Raw genomic sequence first — 23,504 nt, 5'->3', positions numbered from 1 at the left:
TCAGTCCTAATGACAGAAGGGAGATTTTTAATCCTATTTCAGAATTTTATTTTATTGAAACAAAAAGCAATTATATGGATAAAAACATTTTAATAATGCAATCAATGTTCTTTTTTAGACAAGGAGAAATACTGGTCTTGCATTGAGAATCTTTGCTTCCTAAAGACTACACACACACACACACACACACACACACACAAGCAGAGAGAGAGACAGAGAGACAGACACTCAGGCAGTTTGAGAAGCATTATAGCTTCACCGGAAAGAAAATTACTTCTTAGGTACAGGAAGAAAAAAATACCAAAGCCAAACAAAACTTTTCTGGGTTTTATGAGAGAAGAAGCAAAGCAAACAAAATAGCTTCCATTTATCTATCAGCTGTCAAGGCTTCTTTTTCATATCTATGTTACTAAGTGGTCTTTTATGCTTTAAGAACAGTGTCAGCATGAAAATTAGTCTCCTGAGCAGGTAAGGCCTTCAGGGCACCTGGAAGAAAAAAATAAATTAAAAACATGACCACACCCTCTAAGTTATCTATGTATTTCCACAGATAAGCATAAATGTAGAATTAAATATTAATGCTAAGGAAATAGCTTCACTGATGTGCTTCAGCTTACGTATATCTGAGGTACCCAGTTTGATCCCCAATACTGCATGTACCTGAATGCTGTTCTGATTCTAATTCTTTCTGTCTTATGTGAAACTCTCTCATATATAAAAAGACAAAATATTTACAAATAAAATAAATAGTTCTAAGGCTACATGGAAATAAGTCACTTTGGAATGACCTTCATAGAAAAAAAAATCTAATGAGCTTTTATTGTTGGAAAATTTGAATCCTATATAACTTTTAAAAGACTGGACAACTTTGAATAATAATAATCAAGTACAAATCTAAAAGATTATTAATTTCTATTAAAATACAATAAGCAAATTAAAGGACAGATGAGGAATAATTGAACCAAAAACATAGACTGGATAAATTAGTACAAATTCAATGAAAAATAGGGTATGTAAACTAAAAAACAAACAAACAAAAAACAAAACTTAAACTTGGGCCCATGAGACAGCTCCAATGGTAATATACTAGACTTTCATGCCTGAGGTCCCAGGCTCAATCCAGTGTCACTATAAACCAGAACTAAGCAGTACTCTAATCTCTCTCAAGAAAATAGTAATGTAAGTTAACTCACATTGTTTATCTTTGGTTTTTCTTTCCTTGTGATTGGAGTGGAATCTTTAAAAACATTTCCAAACTGTATTGTAAAGAAAGTGTTCTGGTGTGGATTTGACTTTTGTGCATGATGATTTGTGCTGGTTCAGTACCATTTATCTAAACATTTTCACCAAATTTTCCCAACATTGATATTCTGGGAATTTCTTTTTATTTTTTAATTTTTTAAGAGTGTATTTATTTATTTATTTATTTAAGAAAGGAGACATTAACAAAATCATAGAATGTGGGTACAACTCCACACAATTCCCGCCACCCAATCTCTATATCCCATCTCCTCCCCACTAGCTTTTCCATTCTCTATCTCTCTGGGAGCATGGACCCAGAGTCCTTGTGGGTTGCAGAATGTGGAAGGTCTGGCTTCTGTAATTGCTTCCCCGCTGAACATGGGCGTTGATTGGTCTATCCATACTCCCAGTCTGCCTCTCTCCCTAGTAGGGTGTGTCTCTGGGGAAGCAGAGCTCCAGGACTCATTGGTGGGGTCTTCAGTCCAGGGAAGCCTGGCCGGCATCCTGATGGCATCTGGAACCTGGTGGCTGAAAAGAGAGTTAACATACAAAGCCAAACAAATTGTTGAGCAATCATGGACCCAAAGGATGGAATAGTGGAGATGAAGTGTTGGGGGGTACTCACTGCAAACTCTAGTGTACTATCGCTTTCAGGTATATATTTGCCCTAGTTTATGGATATGTGTGAAAATAAGCTCTATCTCCTGGAACCTGGTCTATATCTAGGTTTTGGGACTTTGTTAGGAAGTGAACCACCTGGGATAGAGTTAGAGAATACTATGAAAGGAAAGGTCTCACCCAAGTGATGAAGCTGAAGGGTTGTCATTCCACACCTGAAGTCTCTGGACACAGTCTGAAGTGAAGCATGCTGGGGTGGCACTCGTTGTGTTGATTAGGTTGTGATCTATTGAAAATCTTTTGTCTGTAGGTGTGGGGACTTAGAACTGGGCTCTCAACTGTATCCCACTGTTCGACAAATCTATTGTGGTTCCAGTACTAGGCAGTTTTGACTACAGTAACCCTGTAGTATAAGTTGAGGTCAAAAAGTGTACAACCTCCTATCTTTTCCCCTTTTTCTCATGATTGCTTTGGGGATCCTAGTTATTTTCTAGTTACAGATAAATTGATGTAGCTCCTCTCCCCCCCTCCCCCTTCCCGTAAAGAAATAATGTGGGATTGTGATGGGGATGCCATAAAATCTGTATATGGCTCTGGTTAGGACAGTTATTTTTATGTGTTGATTCTTCTAATCCCAGGGCACACAATATCTTTCCATTTCTTTTTATCTCTTTCTGTTTCCTTGAATGATGACTCATCATTTTCTGTTTACATGTTTTCTCTCTCTCTCTCTCTCTCTCTCTCTCTCTTGTTTCATTCACAGGATGTTAAATGGGAGAAAGGACTATGTCTTTAGACTCCTGTGGAAAGCAGTCTGGAAATTCCTCAGAACAGTAGAAATGGAAATACCCTGTGACCCAGCAAATCTTCTCCCAGGGATTTATTCAAAGGAAAAGAAAACACCTATCCAAAGAGATCTTTGTACACCTATGCTCAGATGCTTATAGTGCATAATTTTAAATAAAACAAACATGGATACAACCCAGATGTCCAATGGAAAATGAGTGGCTTCGAGAGTTGTAGTATAGGGATCAGCATTGTGGCACACCTGGTTAAGCACACATATTACAGTGCTCAAGGACCCAGGTTCAAGTCTCTGGTCCCCACCTGGAGATGGAAAGCTTCAAGAGTGTAGAACTAGGGCTGCAAGAGTCTCTCTGTCTCTTTCCCTCTCTCATCTCTTTCACCTCAATTTTTGTCTCTATTAAATAATAATAAAATATAAAAACACTGAAAAAATATAATTGTGGTACATATACAGAATGGAATACTACTTAGCCAATAACAATAATTAAGTCATCTCCTTTGTCACATCTTGATCGAAACTTGAAGGAATCATTTTAAGTGAGATTAACCAAAGGGAACAGAACAAATACCAGATGATCTTACTCACAGGTAGAATTTAAGACAGAATATCCAAAAGAGAAAAAGGAAAGGAAAGTTTGAACTAAGTTTGATGTATTACACTGACATAAAAGACTCGGGAAGGGGAAAGAGAGAAGAGATGGAGAGGACTATGGTGGGCTGGTGCATGATGGTGGAAGAAAACCCAAGTTAGGGTTGAAAGTGTTTTGTAAACCCCTGTCACAGGTAGATGAAAAATTGTACCCGTATGTCAACAACTGTACTGTAAAGCATTACTGCCCCTATAAAATGATTTTAAAAATAACTGAACTTCATCTAGCAAAGAGGACAAAATTCAATGATTTTTGAATAGCACTTCTAGCGAGTAAATAGAATGAGCACAAAATAATATTTATGTTTTTTTTCTCCTTTATCAGAGCCTCAGGCAAGAGAGGCTGTTTGCAAAACCATTATGCTATCCCCCTCACCCCGCTCACAAAGTAATATTTAAAGAGATAAGATGATATAATCTAGAATACTTGTATACATGAACCTTCCATTTTAAGAGAAAAACATATTCTAAGCAAGATTAATAAAAATATCTTAAAATAATTAAGTATCAGTTTACCAAGAAATTGGATCTCACTTGCTGTGTATGATACAGCAAATCCTAATAAAGGGATTTTTCAAAGTTAGCCCAATTGCCAAACAATGTGATTATTGCAATAACTATTGTCTTCTTAGAAGCTAAGACAGGAACCTCCTGCTACCTCTGTAGAGCCTATATTTCCTCCAGTCCTGGAACCTCTGGGGTGGGGCTCATTTTCCTGCATGCCTCTCTCAAGTCATGCCAAATGATATTGCATCTGCCGATCCTAACCTAATCAATGCGAGTGCCATCTCAGTATGCTTCACTTCAGGCTGTATCCAGAGACATCAGGCATGGAATGCCAACCCTTCACCCTCATTACTCGGGTTAGAATTTCCTTTCATGGTATTCTCTAATTTCATTCCATGCATTTCACTTCCTAACAAAGTCCCAAAACCTAGATATAGACCAGGTCCCGTAAGATAGAGCATATGTTTACATGTATCCATAAATTAGGGCAAAATATATACCTGAAAGCAAAAATACACAGTAGTCTGCAGTGAGTAAGTATAAAGTTCATAATGTAATAGTGTCAACTTAGACTTAGATTCCCTCCTCACCTACTTCCTATTCCAGTTCTCTCACTCACTCCAAAGCTAACCTTATCAAAGCAAGGACTGCAGAAGCTGAATAAGGGCAAGAGACTGGCATACTTTAACAATGACTCTTTAGTCACTATCAGCCCATTCCATCAGCTGGGGCCCTAATTGGGGAATCCTGAGATTCCCAAACAGACTTGATGGGCCTAGAACTCGAATAAATCCCCCTCTCCATTGTTACTGGTCATTTCTATCAAGAACAACAATAAATTAAAAAAAAAATTGGATTTCACTAGCTGACCTCATCACAGTAGCAGAGAAGTGCACTATGAAGTACTGAGAAAGCAACTACCACAACCTAAATTGCTCTACACACAGAAATTTGAAGTGATCATTGAAATATAAATGCGAATTTCAGACATATAACAGATAGTTTACTAACAGACCTTTTATGAATGGGAATTCTGAAGCATGTATTTAAGAGGGACAAGCTCAGAAGGAAAACTGATATGCACAATACCAGATAAACTCCTAAGTAAATGTATACTACATTGACAGATTAGATCTTGAAAAACTGACCATATTACATGGGAGAACTTGTAAGGTTGATATTTGGTTGTCTTGATAACTAGAAAACAAATCTAGATGAATCCCATTTAAAGAAACACACTAAAATTATGAGACTGGGAATATATTTGGTAAGGCAAAAATAACCAGCATAACATATAGACAGTTATAATGCTTTAAGACATATTTAAGACAAAATCATTATTCAGCATAAAGTTAATAAATTTTAAAAACTAAAACTAGATAAAGACAGAGTAATTTATAATGGTAGGTGTGTCTGATATGCCTAGTGTTAAAATACATAGAGCAAAATACTGGTAGAACTCTGTGCACAAGCTGACAGTGTCGCTGTAGAAGAATTTAACTATTTCTTTCCATACTGAAAGATCAAACAGATAGAAATTGCAATTTGTAAAATACTTGAATAATGTTAATTGGTCCAACCCTTGTGGAGAGAAATTTGGAGAACTCTCAGAAGGCTAGAAATGGACCTACCCTATCACTGTGCAAGTCTCCCCTTAGGGATATATCCTAAGGAAACAAACACACTCATCCAAAAAGACCTGTATATATTATGTTCATAGCAGTACAATTTGCAATAGCCAAAACATGGAAGTAACCTAGTTGTCCAACAACAGATGAGTGGCTTAGAAAGTTGTGGTATATTACACAATGGAATATTACTCTATATTGAAAATGATAAATACACCTTTTTAATCTTGGATGAGAGCTAAAGTGAATAAACCATGTTACGTGAGGTAAGCCAGAAAGAGTAGAAATATTACATTATTTTATTCACAGACAGAAGTTGATAAATAAGAAGAAATAGGGAAACACAAAGCATCACTTGTACAGGGGCTGGGAGTATGGATTGACCTGTCAATGCCCATGTCCAGTGGAGAAGCAATTACAGAAGCCAGACCTTCCGTCTTTTGTACACCACAATGATCCTGGGTCCATGTTCCCAGAAGGAAAGGATAGGGAAGCTATTAAAGGAGGGGATTGGATATGGAGCTCTGGGAGTGGGCATTGTGTGGAAATGTACCCCTCTCATACTGTAGTCTTGTCAATATTTTCAGTTTATAAATAAAAAATAAATTTAAAAAAGCTATCCCAAAATAGGTCATGCACCTGTCATGTTAAAATATATAAACTACAGGAAAAAAATAGGGAAAAATCCTTGGGAACATGGGTAAGACAAATATTTCTTAAATATGACACCATATCTAAGAGGAAAATCCTTAAAAATTGATAGTTTGGACCTAAAAAAATGATTTATTAAGGCCAGAAAGATAGTTAAGCTAGGAGGGTGTGGCCTTTACACTGTGCTCAGTCCTGATTTAAGTATGACTCCCACCTCACTGGGGGAAAGGCTTCAGTGTCTTGGTATTTGTCCCTGTCCCTCTCTGTCTCTTCATCTAAAAAAATTAGCCCGGAGTAACAAAATACCAACATTGACAACTTTATTAACTATTATAGTAGGTGAATCTGACCACACAGAAACAAACTCCAAAGTTTGAAGGATCAGATGATTCTAAAACTGTGAAAGCTCAACAGCTTAGAAAAGGAGAAACCATTCAGCGTCTTAACACACCCAAGTATTACTTTTACATCAAGGTTTTAACAGGGTTAGTTGCACAAGAATAAATTATAATTGGCTATTTTCACTCCTGAGCATATACGCACAATATTCCTAAATAAAATAGTGAGGTGAACATTCTGAAGAGCTCAGAAACACTGTATTCAAGATGGTTTGAGTCTAGGAATGCCAATTATACTTTAATATAAAAATTGAGGGGTATTTATCACAATATAAGATTATGGAGAAAGATCATGCAGTATGCAAATAAATTTCAAATATTAATCAAAATGAATAACAGAAGAAAACTTTTAGTCCTAATTGATATTTTAATAATCTCTGAATTAAAGATAATCACTACGAACATGCTAAAAGTCATCTGAGAAGTATAGCTACTATCACCAGTTCTATTCAGAGTAGGATCGGAAATTCTAGCCTGTACAGCAAAGTGAGGAATAACAAATCAATATTAAAATTGATAAAAAACAAAATTGTTATATTTTTCTGACAGTAATTTTCTACATCTTGAAGGAATGCCCCAACACATTTTCAGAATTATCAAGAGAGTGCAGGCAAGAATGGCACAGTAAGAATAAATCTTATACACTAGCAACATAAATTTGCAAATTTTAATATTTATGGAGAGGGCATTCATGATAGTAATAAAAATTTCAAGGAATAAATTCAACAAAATGCTTGTGAGAAAAATATACATGCTATTGTAACCCTTTGTAGAAATCCTGAAAAATATGTAAAATTTTACCAGAAATAACAATGGTAAAATATGATGATGATGATATGATGACATAGGTCCCAAATGAAGTAATATAAATATCATAGAAACTATACAAAGTAGACACTGTTGTTCTAATTTTGCATATAGGCAAAAGAAGCACAGTGAAGTTGTATACTTTTCCTTTTGCAAGAAACTAACCAGTGGATTCTAGTGCTCAAACCAGTTTTCTCCAGTCTTTGTAATTAACATTAAACAGTACTACCTGTTCAATAAACCAGAAAGAGAAAAACTAATGCAGGATGATCTCACTCATGGGCAGAACTGAAGAAACAAGAACAGAAGGGTGGGAACACAAAGAAAAACTTGGACTGCTGGTATATTGCACAAAAGGAAAGAACTCTGGGAAGGAGGGCAGAGAGGGTTGAGGTTAGGGGTGGAAGAGGGTGGGATTCAGGTCCTGGGACATGATGATGGGCCTAATTTGGAATTGAGAGTGTTTTTCAGACTCCTATCATGGTGAGATGAGAAATTGTACTCATATGCCAACAACTGTACTGTAAACCACCAACTTCCCCCCAAAAAATAAAGGAAAAAATACTATGATATTCCACTGCAGATGCAAAATGGTAGGTAACTTATTAGAAAAAAGAAAAATACAATTTTTTCCATGATAGGGAACTTATTAGAGAAAAAAGAAAAATACAAATCTCAGAAATATACTCACACCAAAATACAACAGGATACCAAACTATGTCAATGAGAACATATTTAGTGAATGACAAAAAGACATGTAAATATACATGCGGACAGATTGAAAATCAGTAATTATAACATCTTATGTAACAACCTGTTATTTTTAAAATTTCTTTATTGGGGGATTAATGGTTTAGAGTCAACAGTAATATACAATAGTTCATACATGCATAGCATTTACACATAACAGTACAACCCCCACTAGGTCCTCCTCTGCCATCATGATTCAGGACCTGAACCCTTCTCCCCACCCCAGAGTCTTTTACTTTGGTACAATACACCAACTCCAGTCCAAATTCTGTTTAGAGTTTTCCCTCCTGATCTTGTTTTTCAAGTTCTGTCTATAAGTCAGATCATTCTATAATCATCTTTTTATTTCTGACTTATTTCACTTAACATGATATCTTCAAGCTCTATCCAAGATGGGGTAAAGAAGGTGTATTTACCAAGCACTTGAGACTGAAGCCTTGGGAATGAGTCTCTTTGCATGATCATTATGCTAGGGGTAGCCCTGTTCACATTTCTCATTTTTCCACATAACAATTCAACCCCCCCATATCCTCCTCTGCCAATATGTTCCAGGATCTGACCCACCCCCTCTTACCCAAAAATCCTTTATTTTTGTGCAATACACCAGACTATGTTCAAGTCATACTTTGTGTTTATTATTCAACTTTTTTTTTTTTGCAATTGGATTTGTTTCATTGAAGATGCCTATAAAATTTAGATGGAAAAGAGTTCTGTTAATATTTTCCTTTTAATATTTGGTGGTTTCTGGTCTAACATCCAAGGGATATTGAAATCCCCTATTACTGTGTTGCTGTCTATATATTGATGTAGCCCTTTCAGTAGATGTTTGATATATTTAGATGGCCTCTCATTGGGTTCATTGATATTAATAATCATTAAGACCTCTCAATTGACTGATCCTTTGAGCATTAGGTAATATCCATTACTATCTTTTTAAATTTTATTTATTTTAAGGTATATCAGGTCAGATTAAGAATAGCTCTTCCTGCACTTTTTCCTGGTCCATTGGCTTGTATGGTAGTTTTCCATCCTTTCAATTTGAGTCTGTGTTTGTCTTGTTGAGTTAGGTGGGATTCTTGTAGACAACATATGGTTGCATTGTTTTTTCTGATCCATTTACTGCTCTGTGACTTTTAATAGGTGAATTCAGGCCATTGATATTATAGAATGAAGATATGCTAATTCTATTATTCTATAATTTTAGTATGTTATGAGATATGGAATGTTTATGGTGATGTGATTGTTTATGAGAGCTTTCAGAGCTTCTTTCAGGGCAGGCCTGATGACAGTTGATTCTTTCAACTGTTGCTTGTCTGAGAAAGTTTTTATGCCTCCATCTAGTTTGAATGACAGTTTAGCAGGATACATTAGTCTTAGTTGAAAGCCTTTCTCATTGAGAGCTCAATACATATCTTGCCAATCTCTTCTGGCCTGTAGTGTTTGTGTGGTGAAATCTGCTGCTAATCTTATGGGTTTTCCTTTGTAGGTGACTTTGTTTTTCTCTTGCAGCCTTCAGGATCCTTTCGTTATTCTTATTCCATTTCATTCTAAATATGATGTGTCCTGATGTCTGGGTTAATTCTTTTTGGGACCCTCTGAGCTTCTTGATCCTGTATGTCTTTTAAAAAATTTCTTTATTGGGGACTTAATGTTTTACATTTGACACTAAATACAATAATTTGTACATGCATAACATTTCCCAGTTTTCAGTATAACAATAGAACCCCCACTAGATCCTCTGTCATCCTTTTTGGACCTGTATGAACCTTTATGTCTTTTATGTTGTCTAGAATAGGGAAATTCTCAGCTATTATGTCCTTTAGAGTGGAAAAACCCTCAAAAACTTAGATGCTAAAAGGAAAAAAATACATGTTTTTGTGTGCAGGGTTTCTTTGAGAAGTTACATTTAGAAATCATTAAAAAGAAAAAGCATTTTAAAAAGTTAATTTACAGTCTGGAACAGAAGATATTTGTAAATGAGGCTCATAAAATTTGTAAATGCAAATAAGGTATCTATTTTCACTCTCAAATGAAATTAAAAATATATAATCCATTAACAGTAGATATATAGTACATGTCTAAGAAGCTAACAGATGATGAAACAGGATTACAGATAGATTTATAAGTAGATTCTCAGCCTTTCTGGAAACCACTAAGCTTCACATATGATTCCCAAGGACATGTGAAACAAGAATGTACAAATTATAATTCTTTGAAATCACATCCCTTGAAATAGTCATGAAAGGGAAACAATATAAATGTTAATAGGAGCAGTAGTAATTATATTCATGTAGTATGAATCTCTGTTTCAAAGCCTTTCAAACATAATGAATTATTTTTCACATATGTGTAAGTTATGAAATTTTCTAATCCTAAAAACCTCAAAATATTTGGTGAGTTGAAGAGTGATACAATAGGGGTTAAACAGGTAGCATAAATTTTACTTATTGATTTCTAATACTGAGTATTAAGTATCAAGGAATTTTTAACTTTTCCATATTTTATGTACAATAGATTATAAAAACAAAAAGGGATGGGAAAACTTCTAGCAAGTGGGAAACTAAAAATCCTGCAGATCAGAAAAGGAACCACTGTATACATATGCAGATATATTTAATTTCCAATATGGGGCCTAGTTAAAGCATACACAGTTAAAAAAAAAACTCCTAATAAAAAACAAAACAAAACAAAACACACACACATACACAAAACAAACCTGGTTCTGGGACTAGGCATGGTATACCCAGTGAGCACATATGTTACCATTTGTATCATGAACAAAAACTTGAGTTCAAGATCCTGGTTTCCACTTTTGAGGAGAAAGCTTCACAAGTTGTAAAGCAGTGAAGCAGTTTTATTTTTCCTACCTGAGCACTGTACAGTTCTGGTGTATGATGACACTGGAGATAGAACCTGGGACTACTGAGTCTCAGGCATGAAGTTCTTTTGAATAACTATTATTCTATCTCTGCTACCACTATCAACCCTTATTTCTCTTTTTCTTTATTAGAAGGGACTGCTTAAATGGTTGAGTCATGTGAAGATACCATACTGTGTTGGACATTAGGAAAAAAGAGAAAGAAATATAGGCCTTATAATTAAAGTAGAAGGGCAAAATATGATATTATTTTGTATTTTTTCTATATATTAAGCAGCCAATATATAAAACATAACATTTTCAGAAGCATATATAAAAATTCATGTATGTAAACAAATAGAAAGGATGAAACGATCTAAAATTCATCTCTTGAAAATAATAATAAAATGCTTAAGCGTATGAAAGTCTAGTAAAAAATGACATTACAAATTCAGAATAAGAGGAGGATATGAAATAATATATAAAATATATGAAATAATAATTAAATGATGGAAACTACAGAGAAATCTGAAAGATAATTAAAATTCTATCAATTATAGATTTTACATCTGGTTTTATATAAATTCTCAAAAATCTCCAGACTTCAGTAGCTTAGAAGCATATTTACATCAATATATTCCCCATTTAAAGTTTGTGATGCTTGAGTTACTATAAAAATTAATGGGATCACATAAAAATTTTTTTTATTTATTTCATTTCTTAAAAAAAAAAATTCAGATCCTTGCTCAGCTCTGGCATATAGTGATTCTCAAGAATGAACCTGAGACATTTAGTGCATCAAGCACAAAAATATTATTGCATAAATATTTTTTAAATTTCTTTATTAGGGAATTAATGCTTTACATTTGATAGTAAATACAATAGTTTGTATATGAATAATATCTGCAAGTTTTCCATATAATAATACAGTTCACACTAGGTCCTCTGTCATCCTTTTTGGACCAGTATTCTCCACCACCACCCATCCCAGAGTCTTTTACATTGGTGCAATACACCAATTCCAGTTCTTTTTTGATCTTTTTTTTTTTTTTAAACTTCTGCCTGAGAATGAGATCATCCCATATTCATCCTTCTGTTTCTGACTTATTTCACTTAACATGAATTTTTCAAGGCCCATCCAAGATCAGATGAAAACAGTGAAGTTCAGCGGGTTAAGCTCAGGTGGCGCAAAGCACAAGGACCGGCATAAGGATCCCGGTTCGAACCCCGGCTCCCCACCTGCAGGGGAGTCGCTTCACAGGCGGTGAAGCAGGTCTGCAGGTGTCTATCTTTCTGTCCTCCTCTCTGTCTTCCCCTCCTCTCTCCATTTCTCTCTGTCCTATCCAACAATGACAGCAACAATAATAACTACAACAATAAAACAACAAGGGCAACAAAAGGGAATAAATAAATAAATATTTTTAAAAAAAGAAAACAGTGAAGTTGCCATTTTTTATTATTTATTTTTTTATAGCTGAGTGGTATTCCGTTGTGTATATATACCACAACTTGTTCAGCCACTCATCTGTTGTTGGACACCTGGGTTGCTTCCAGGTTTTGGCTATTAGAAATTGTGCTGCCAAGAACATATATATACACAGATATTTTGGAATGGGTGTGTTGGGTTCCTTAGGATATATCCCCAGGAGAGGAATTGCAGGCTCATACAGTAGGCCCATTTCTAGCCTTCTAAGAGTTCTCCAGACTGTTCTCCACAGAGGTTGGACCAATTTACATTCCCACCATCAGTGCAGGAGGGTTCCTTTGACCCCCAAACCTCTCCAGCATTTTCTGCTTTTACCTTTTCTGATGTATGACATTCTCATAGGAGTGAAGTGGTATCTCATAGTTGTATTTATTTGCGTTTCTCTGACAACCAGAGACTTGGAGCATTTTTTTTCATGTGTTTCTCAGCATTGTGGATCTCTTCTGTGGTGAATATTCTGTCCATGTCCTCTCCCCATTTTGGGTGGCGTTAATTGTTTTCTAGTTGTTGAGTTTGGCAAACTCTTTATATATTTTGGTTATTAGCCTCTTGTCAGATGTATGGCATATAAAAATCTCCCATTTTGTGAGTGATCTCTTGGTTTGGTTAGTGGTTTCATCTGCTGTGTAGATGATTTTTAATTTGATGTAGTCCCATAGATTTATGCTTGCCTTAGCCTTCTTTGTATTTGGGTTTGTTTCATTGAAGATGTCTTTAAAATTTGTGCAGAAAGAGTTCTGCCAATATTTTACTCTAAGTATCTGATAGTTTGTGGTCTAACATCCAAGTCCTTGATCCACTTGGAATTTACTTTTATGTATGGTGAAATTAGTGGTTCAGTTTCATTCTTCTGCATGTTTCAACCCATTTTTTCCAATACCATTTGTTGAAGAGAGTCTGCTTTCCCCATTTAATAGTCTGGGCACATTTGTCAAAGATTCAGTGTCCATAGGTGTGGAGGCTTACTTCTGGGCTCTCAGTTCTATTCCACTGGTCAGTGTGTCTATTCATGTTCCAATACCAAGCAATTTTGATGACAATGTCCCTAAAATACAATTTGAGATCTGGGAGTGTGATGCCTCCAGTTCTATTCTTTCTTCTCAAGATTGTTTTGGCAATTGTTGAACTTATCTGGTCCCAGATAAACATTTGTAGCATTTGTTCTATTTTCCTAAAAAATGTGGTTGGGATCTTGATGAGGATAGCATTAAATTAGTAGATGGCTCTGGGTAGTGTATTCATTTTGATGATATTAATTCTTCCAACCCATGAACATGGAATATCTTTCCACTTCTTTGTGTCTTTTTCAATTTTCTTGAGTAGTGGCTCATACTTTTTAGTATACAAGCCTTTAATTTCTTTGGTTAGGTTTATGCCTAGATATTTTATTATTTTGTTGCTATGGTAAAAGGAATTGATTTCTGGATTTCATCTTCTTCTAACTTAGTGTTTGCATAGAGGAATGCCATTGACTTTTGAATGTTAATTTTGTAGCCTTACACCTTACTGTATTGCCTGATGATATCTAAAAGATAATTGCTGGATTCCTTAGGTTTTTAATGTATACTATAATGTCATCTGCAAATAGGGAGAGTTTGACTTCTTCTCTTCCAATATGTATCCCTTTAATTCCTTGCTCCTGCCTGATTGCTATGGCAAGAATTTCCAGCACCATGTTAAATAGTAATTGTGATAGTGAGCATCTCTGTGTAGTACCTGATATGAGGGGCAATGCTTTCAGTTTTTCACCATTAAGTATGATGTTGGCTGTAGGTTTTATATAGACTCCACTATCTTTAGTAATTGTACATCTATTCCCAATTTTGAAGTGTTTTGATCATAAAGGGATGTTGGTTTTTGTCTGCATCTATTGATATGACCATATGGTTTTTGGTCTTGCTTTTGTTGACGTGGTGGTTCACACTGATTGATTTATGTATATCAAACCAACCTTGAATGCCTGGGATAAACCCAACTTGGTCATGATGAATAATCTTTATAATATACTGCTGTATCCGGTTGACTAGGATTTTGTTCAATATTTTAGCACCTATGTTCATCAGAGATTTTGGTCTGTAGTTTTCCTTTTTGGTTGTGTTCCTAACTACTTTTGGTATCAAAGTCATGTTTGATTCATTGAAGCTGGAAGGGAGTATTCCAGTGTCTTTAATCTTCTGGAAGACTTTTAAAAGTACAGGTATTAGTTCTTCTTTGAAGGTTTTGTGGAATTCATTTGTACAACCATCAGGTTCAGAAATTTTATTTTTGGGAATTTTTTTGATAACTGCTTCAATTTCATTAGCTGTGATGGGCCTGTTCATGTTATCTACTTCCTCTTTACTTAATTTTGGAAGTTCATAAGTATCTAAGAAATCGTACATTTCTTCCTGGTTCTCTAGATTGGTGGCATATAGTTTTTCATAGAAGTCTCACATGATACGCTGAATTTCTGTGATGTCTGTTGTGATATCTACTCTTTCATTTTTGATCCAATTTATTTAGGTCTTCTCCCTTTTTTGTTTTGTGAGTCTGGCTAAAGGTTTGTCGATTTTTTTCAATATTTTGAAGAACCAACATCTACTTTCGTTGATCTTTTGTATGGTTTTCTTATTTTTAGAGTTATTGATTTCTGCCCTAACTTTAGTGATTTCTGTCCTTCTGGTTGCTTTGTTCTTTGTCCTCTAGGTCTTTAAGATGTGCAGTCATGCTGTTTATTTGTGCTTTTTCTTGTTTTCTTGTGTTGCTTTTATGGCTATGAACTTCTCTCTCAATACTGCCTTAGCTGTGTCCCAAATATTTTGATAGCTTGTGTCTTCATTTTCATTGAACTTTTGAAACATTTTGATTTCTTCCTTTATTTCCTCTTTGTCCCAGTAGTTGTTAAGTAGTGTACTGTTGAGTCCACATTTTGGGACTATTACTAATCTTTTTTTGATTGTTAAGTGTTACTTTAATTCCACTGTGGTCTGAGAGGATGCTTGGGATGATGTCAATACTCTTGAATTTGCTAATGCTGTCTTTGTGTCCTAACATATGGTCTATCCTTGAGAATGACCCATGTAGACTTGAGTAAAATGTGTATTCCATTTTCTTGGGATGAATGACTCTAAAAATGTCCAGTAGTTATAGTTTATCTGCTCATTTAGATCCCTCGTGTCTTTATTTATTTTCTGGATGTTGTGTCAAGTTGAGAGAGTGGGATGTTGAAGTCCCCTACTATGACTGTATTGCTGTTAATATATTGCTGTAGGTCTTTCAGTAGATGTGTGATGTTTGATGGCTTCTCATTGGGTTCATAGATGTTAATAATTGTTAAATCCTATAGATTTTTTCTGAGAATTGGTTGTGTCCATACCAATCTTTTAAAATTTTATTTATTTTAAAGTCAATAATATCAGTTATGAGAACAGCTGTTCCTGCCCTTTTTTGTGGGCTGGGCCATTGGATTGTATGATAGTTATCCATTCTTTCACTTTGAGTCTGTGTTTATCTTATTGATTTAGGTGGGTTTCCTGTAGACAGCATATTGTTGAGTTGTGTTTTCTGATCCACTTACCTGCTCTCTGCCTTTTAATAGATGATTTCAAGCCATTGAAATTTATTGATATCAAACATTAAAGATATTTTAATGCCATTCTTGTAGATTTTTTAGAGTATTCTGATCTATGGCCTATTTATAGTAGTCTGACTGTTTATAGGAGACTTTTCAGAACTCCTTTCAGGGCAGGCTTGTTGATAGTTGATTTTTTCAACTGTTGCTTGACTGAGAAGGTTTTTTTTTTTTTTTTTTTTTTGCCTCCATCTAGTCTGAATGACAGTCTAGCAGGATGCAGTAGTCTTGGTTGAAAGCCTTTCTCATTGAGCACTCCATAGATATCTTGCCATTCTCTTCTGGCCTGTAGTGTTCGTGTGGGGAAGTCTGCTGCTAATCTTATGAGATTTCCTCTGTAGGTGACTCTTTGTTTTTCTCTTGTAGCCTTCAGGTTCCTTTATTCTTATTTCTTTCCATTCTAAATATGATGTATCTTAGTGTCTTTAAGTCTGGGTTAATTCTGTTTGGGACCCTCTGGTCTTCTTGAACCTTTATGCCTTTGATGTTGTCTAGACTAGAGATGTTTTCAGCTATTTTGGATTGATGAATGCTTTCTTCCTCTCCATCTCTTTCTTCCTCTGGTAATCCAATAATGCATATATTGTTTCTTTTGAAGTCATCCCATAGGTCTCTATTTTTGTTTTCAGTATCTCTTAATCTCTTTTTGAGATCTCTTACTTCTTTTTTAGTTGTCTCTAATTCATCCTCGATCTTTCCAATTCTGTCTGCAGCCTCATTTATTCTATTCTCTCTCCCCTCTACTGTTTTCTGGAATTCATATATTTTGTTACCCAGTTCTGATACTGTTTTAGCTTGTTCAGCTAGTTTTGTTCTTAACTCAGCTATTTCAGCTTTCAGTTCTCTAATAACCTTGAGATAATTAATGTTTTCTTCCAGAGTCTCATTTGTTGTTTCTGCATTTCTGATGACAATTCTTTCAAAATCTTTACTAACTTACTCCTGTGATTATTTCCTTAAGTAGTGTTTGGATTATGACTTCATTATTTTGTGCTTTGCCCTTTGGGTGGCATTTAGCTGGACTCTTGTCCTGGTTCATTTCCCAAATAGTTCTTCTTGCTGGCTTAACCATTCTATAGAGTATGTTATGAGGTCCCTCTCTCAGTACTTTTCAAATTATTCATCAGACTTGCCTGGATTGACTTGTATCTAAGCAGGGTAATTAAAGGGTTTACAGTTGTGGAAATTGACAGTTTTTTCAATAGTATTTTAATCCCTGAGTTGTAGCTCAGTGGTTTAAAAGCCTCTTTTGTTATTTTTGTTCCTTGTAGGCTATGGGAACCTGAGGGCTTTTAAACTGTAAGTAGGCTTCTTAGCTTAATCCCTCACTCTTGACTAAGATAAAGCAGGGTATTTGGTAAATCTTAGGGGAGTCCTCTCCTACCTTCAGCCTTCATTTTGTTGGTGATACAGACTGGAGGTGGTGTCTTAACTGCTAGACTGCCAGATTGTTACCAGCCACTTAATCTCTCCCATGTTCCTCTCTGTCCATGAGAGGACAAGTGTTTGCACCCACTGGTGATTTGGTGGGATCCTGAAGTCATTCTAGTCCTGCCTTATTGTGATTCCAGATGATCTGCTTTGGCTTTCCTGGAAAACAGATAAACTACCCACTGTTGCTGATACTGTAGCTATTGAGTAAATGAGGTCAGTAGAAAACTTTGGTCAAGTTGGTTTCCAGCCTAGAACCTTGCAGCTCAAAGTATGATCTACAGATCAGCCTTTGCGTATTATGCTACCTTCCCAGCCTTCATAAAAAGATTAAATATATGTATTACTGACTTCATAGTAGTTTATAAAATTATAAAATTTCAGGGATAAAGTTTTACACCACCCACCACCAAAGCTCTGTGCCATGAGACTTCCAATCATCATAGTTTTAACAAAGTTTTAGACTATTTGCATATTCAATGTTTTTTCCAAGTTCATGCATCTCAATTATCTATAATGCACACACATCAGAGAAAAGCCATCTGATAGTTGTCTTTCGCCTCCTTATTTAATTTGCTAATTAAATCTACATGTGGATTGTCTATCAGTATTTAGTAATTTTGAAATTAGTAGTGAGATATTCAAGGATAATGATAATTTTTATATGTTATAGTAAACATTTTTACATTTCCCAGAAGATGGCGGACTGAGAAGCTGCTAGTGGCTTGAGCTCTGACCACATCTTCTGGAAATGATAGGATTTTCTGCCATTAGTAGGCCAGTCAATAAGGGATCCTAGCAGTGACACCAAGGAGGTGACTATAACTTAATTTGGGTTAAAAATTAGAGTAGAAAAATAGGGAAAAAATTTTTCTTTCTTTTAAATTATTAAGCACACCTCCTCCCCCCCCCCCACCATAACCAGTCCCTGGGGACCAGCTCCTAGCAGGCTCCCCTGCTGAGCCTCTTTCTTTCTTTACCAAGATTCCTGTCTCACCAGGGAGTATCATTCATTCTAAGTCTACACCCTTCTGAAACCTCTGGCCTTTTTTCTTTCTAAGTAGCCAACCCCCCCACCTGACTCCACATAGCTAATTAAATAATTAAAAATAAATAAATAAATAAAAACTCTTTCCTTTCACTGCTCTTTTATGACTATTCTTTTTCTTATCTTTTTCTTTTTTTCTCTCTCTTATTTTTCTTTTTATCTTTCTTGTCATCCTTTCTTCCTTAATCCTACAGCTTCAAAAGCCACAGGCCCCAGCCCCCACACCACCAAACAGTGTGCTTTTTTGAATTCACTGATACACATTTGGGAATTATTTTGGGGAAGAATTCTGACTCAGAGTTGGACTCTCACTGTGAGTATCTCTGCTCAACTTCCCTTCCTCTATTAGCTACCCCTAGAATATACAGTGGATAGTAGATTTGCATAACTGTCTATTTCAGCTATCCTTGTCTAGTCCTGAGGTTTTTTTTTTCTTTTTCCTCTTTCTTATCAATCAGCTGCCTCTGATCACAAGGTTTGAGGTAATCCGGGACAGGGTTTTTTTTTTTACACTGCTCTATTCTATTATTAACATTATATAAAGGCATATATCTTCCCCCCCTTTAGGTTGATCAGAATTAACTCTTAGGGTATCTTTCATTGCAAGAGTAGTGGGAATCTTATCTATTGTGGGAGGAACTTGTCTCGTTACTCCTACCTCCTCTACAGACTCTCCCCCCTCCTCCTCCTAGCTAATTAAAAAAACTGAAATTAAATTAAAAATAATAAAAAAACAACCTTCCTTTCACTGCTCTTAAATTACAGCTCTTTTTCTTATCTTTTCTCTATCTTGTCTCTTTCTTCATTTTTTTCTTTTTAATCTTGTCATACACTTCTTTCCTTCTTTGCCTTTCTGAATTTGTGAATTATTTTGGGGAAGAAATGTGACTCAGAGTGGACTCTCTATGTGTCTATCTCTGCTCTACTGCCCTTTTCCCTCTTCTTGCCCCTAGAATATATAATGGATAGTAGATTCACATAACTGTCTATTCTTGCAATCCCTACTTTCTTTTCTCTTTCTTCCTCACTGGGAATTGGTTACTATTTTTTCACTGACTTCAGAAATTGTTTGGCCAACTGGTAGTGATTAAACTGCTTCAATACTTGCTTCAGTTGCTACTGTAATTCCTGAGGTTGGTGAGTGCAATTGTCATAAAGGTATTTAGTACAGTGTTGCTTGTACTCAAGACACAACAACTGAGGAACAACAGAGCATAAAAAAAAACACATAAATCAAAAAAATGGGTAGATCAAAAACAAATAAAACTGCTACTCCAATGAATGAAGACAAGAGCCCAGAAGAAACTAGAAATCAGCCAGAAGTAACCATAGATAAGAAAAGTATGCAAGCAATAATAAACTTATTAATCACAGAAATGAAAAAAACATTGGAGGAAAGGAATGGCAGTTTAGGGAATCAACAGTGGAGACCTCCAAGGAAAATATTGATTATCTTGAGACAATTAGAGAACTGAAAGCTGAAATAGCTGTAATGAAGAAAGAAGCTGAGGGAAGGGAAAGCAGACTAACAGAAGCAGAAAACAGAATTAGTCAGACAGAGGATGAGTTAGAGAAAACTAAGAAAGAGGTGAAAGAGCTAAAAAAAGAGATTGAGAGACATTGAAAACAACAACAGAGACATATCGGATGATCTCAAAGGAAGTAATATTCACATAATTGGCCTGCCAGAGGAAGAAAGAGAGGAAGGGGAAGCTAACATTCTAGAGGAAATAATAGAAGAAAACTTCCCACCTAAATAACAGAAAGGACATCAAGATTCAAGAGGCCCAAAGAGTACCAAACAGAATAAACCCAGACCAGAAGACAACAAGACACACCGTAGTCACAATGAGAAGAAGTAAGGATAAAGAAAAGAACCTAAAGGCTGCAAGAGAGAAACAAAAAGTCACATACAAGGGAAAACCCATAAGATTATCTGCCCAGAAGTAAATCCCAATACCTATGGGCATCTAATCTTTGATAAGGGGGCACAAAGGATTAAATGGAAAAAGGAGGCTCTCTTCAATAAATGGTGCTGGGAAAACTGGGTTGAAACATGCAGAAGAATGAAATTGAACCACTTTATCTCGCCAGAAACAAAAATCAACTCCAAATGGATCAAAGACCTAGATGTTAGACCAGAAACAATCAAATACTTAGAGGAAAACATTGGTAAAACACTTTCCCACATACACCTCAAGGACATCTTTGATGAATCAAACCCAATTGCAAGGAAGACTAAAGCAGAAACAAACCAATGGGACTACATCAAATTGAAAAGCTTCTGCACATCCAAAGAAACTGTTAAACAAACAGAGAGACCCCTCACAGAATGGGAGAAGATCTTCACATGCCATACATCAGACAAGAAACTAATCACCAAAATATATAAAGAGCTCAGCAAACTTAGCCGCAAAAAAGCAAATGACCCCATCCAAAAATGGGCAGAGGAAATGAACAAAACATTCACCACAGAGGAGATCCAAAAGGCTAACAAACATATGAAAAACTGCTCTAGGTCACTGATTGTCAGAGAAATGCAAATTAAGACAACACTAAGATACCACCTCACTCCTGTAAGAATGGCATACATCAAAAAGGACAGCAGCAACAAATGCTGGAGAGGATGTGGGGACAGAGGAACCCTTTTACATTGCTGGTGGGAATGTAAATTGGTACAGCCTCTGTGGAGAGCAGTCTGGAAAACTCTCAGAAGACTAGACATGGACCTTCCATATGATCCAGTAATTCCTCTCCTGGGGTTATACCCCAAGGACTCCATAACACCCAACCAAAAAGAGGTGTGTACTCCTATGTTCATAGCAGCACAATTCATAATAGCTAAAACCTGGAAGCAACCCAGGTGCCCAACAACAGATGAGTGGCTGAGAAAGCTGTGGTAGATATACACAATGGAATACTATGCAGCTATCAAAAACAATGAACCCACCTTCTCTGACCCATCTTGGACAGAGCTAGAATGAATTATGTTAAGTGAACTAAGTCAGAAAGATAAAGATGAGTATGGGATGATCCCACTCATCAACAGAAGCTGACTTAGAAGATCTGAAAGGGAAACTAAAAGCAGGACCTGATCAAATTGTAAGTAGGGCACCAAAGTAAAAACCCAGTGGTGAGGGGTAGACATGTAGCTTCCTGGGCCAGTGGGGGGTGGGAGTGGGCAGGAGGGATGGGTCACAGTCCTTTGGTGGTGGGAATGGTGTTTATGTACACTCCTAGCAAAATGTAGACATATAAATCAGTAGTTAATTAATATGAGAGGGGGAAATCAATTGTATGTCTCAAAGTTTCTCAAAAGACAAACTGAATCTTTTAAATATATAGGCTATGTATTTGATATGCGGACTCTCTCAAAAGCCTAGACCAAGTAGATTAGAAGCATCCAATAGCACAGCTATATACAAGATACTGGGTACTGTACAGCAAACCATAACAAAGGGACTTTTCAAAGTTAACCCAATTAACAAATAATGTGATGATAATATTAACTATCGATTGTCTTTTTGAACCCTAAGACAGCAGGAACCTCACATCTTCACTATAGAGCCCCTTCTTCCCCCAGTCCTGGAACCCTTGGATAGGGCCCACTTTCCCGTAGGCATCTCCCAATCCAAACCAAATAATATTGCATCCACCGATCACAACCTAACCAAAGCAACGATTGCCACCTCAATATGCTTCACCTCAGATTGTATCCATAGACTTCACGTGTGGAATGACAACCCTTCAGCTTCATTACTCGGGTGAGACCTTTCCTTTTATAGTACACTATAATTTCATCTCAGGTAGTTCACTTTCTAACAAAGTCCCATAACCTAGATATACACCAGTTTCTGTGAGAGAGAGCTTATGTTCACACGTATCCATAAACTACTGCAAAATATATACCTGAAATCAGAAGTGCACTAGAGTTTGCAGTGAGTACCTCCCTAACACTTCCTCTCCACTATTCCAAGCTTGGGATCCATGATTGCTCAACAAATTGTTTGGCTTCGTATGTTAACTCTCTTTTCAATCACCAGGTTCCAGATGCCACCAGGATGCTGGCTAGGCTTCCCTGGATTGAAGACCCCACCAATGTGTCCTGGAGCTCAGCTTCCCCAGAGACACACCTTACTAGGGAAAGAGAGAGGCAGACTAGGGGTATGGACCGACCAGTCAACGCCCATATTCAGCGGGGAAGCAATTACAGAAGCCAGACCTTCTACCTTCTGCAACCCTCAACGACCCTGGGTCCATGCTCCCAGAGGGCTAGAGAATGGGAAAGCTACCATGAGAGGGGGTGGGTTATGGGGATTGGGTGGTGGGAATTGTGTGGAGTTGTACCCCTCCTACCTTATGTTTTTGTTCACTAATCCTTTCTTAAATAAAAAATTTTAAAAAACCATTGTATGTCATCAAAATAATTCCAAAATATATATAATCACTTACTAGCACTGATATACAGAAAATGTTACATGCATTAAGAAAATGAGACAAACTATTCAATAAAACACTGAAGAAAATATATGAATAACCAATTTAAAAAGGAAATGAAAAAGTTTAATGAACTTTTAAAGATTCTTAGTCTTGCTAATGTATGCAGAAAGATAAATTAAAGTAAAATGAGGTATTATTTTTCACTGTCAAATTGGCAGAAGTAAAGAATGATAATTTTTAGTGAAGACAAGAGGGAAATTTACTATGTATTGGCAATGCATAGTAATTCTGTAAGTTACCTGTATAAAATATGTATGAATGCAATCTAGTCTAGCAATACTTATTAAAATAAAAAATGGAATCTTTTCCCAGAAACAGTAGACATAGGGAAACTTACTTCAAAAGTAAAATGGCCATTAAATATGCATAAGTGTGTAAATATATTGCAGACTTGTTTACAAATCAAACCTTGGAGAGTATATTCTGAATGTTTCTGAATTGTTGAAGTGCTGGTTAAGTCCCCCATGTAACACTGCAGCAATTGAGCCTGACTTAGATCTGTGTGACCAAGGGAG

Source organism: Erinaceus europaeus, chromosome 3 (assembly GCF_950295315.1).
Source record: "Erinaceus europaeus chromosome 3, mEriEur2.1, whole genome shotgun sequence".
Classification (NCBI taxonomy): domain Eukaryota; kingdom Metazoa; phylum Chordata; class Mammalia; order Eulipotyphla; family Erinaceidae; genus Erinaceus; species Erinaceus europaeus.
The sequence above is the reverse complement of the archived record's forward strand: the minus strand, read 5'-3'. Positions refer to the sequence as shown.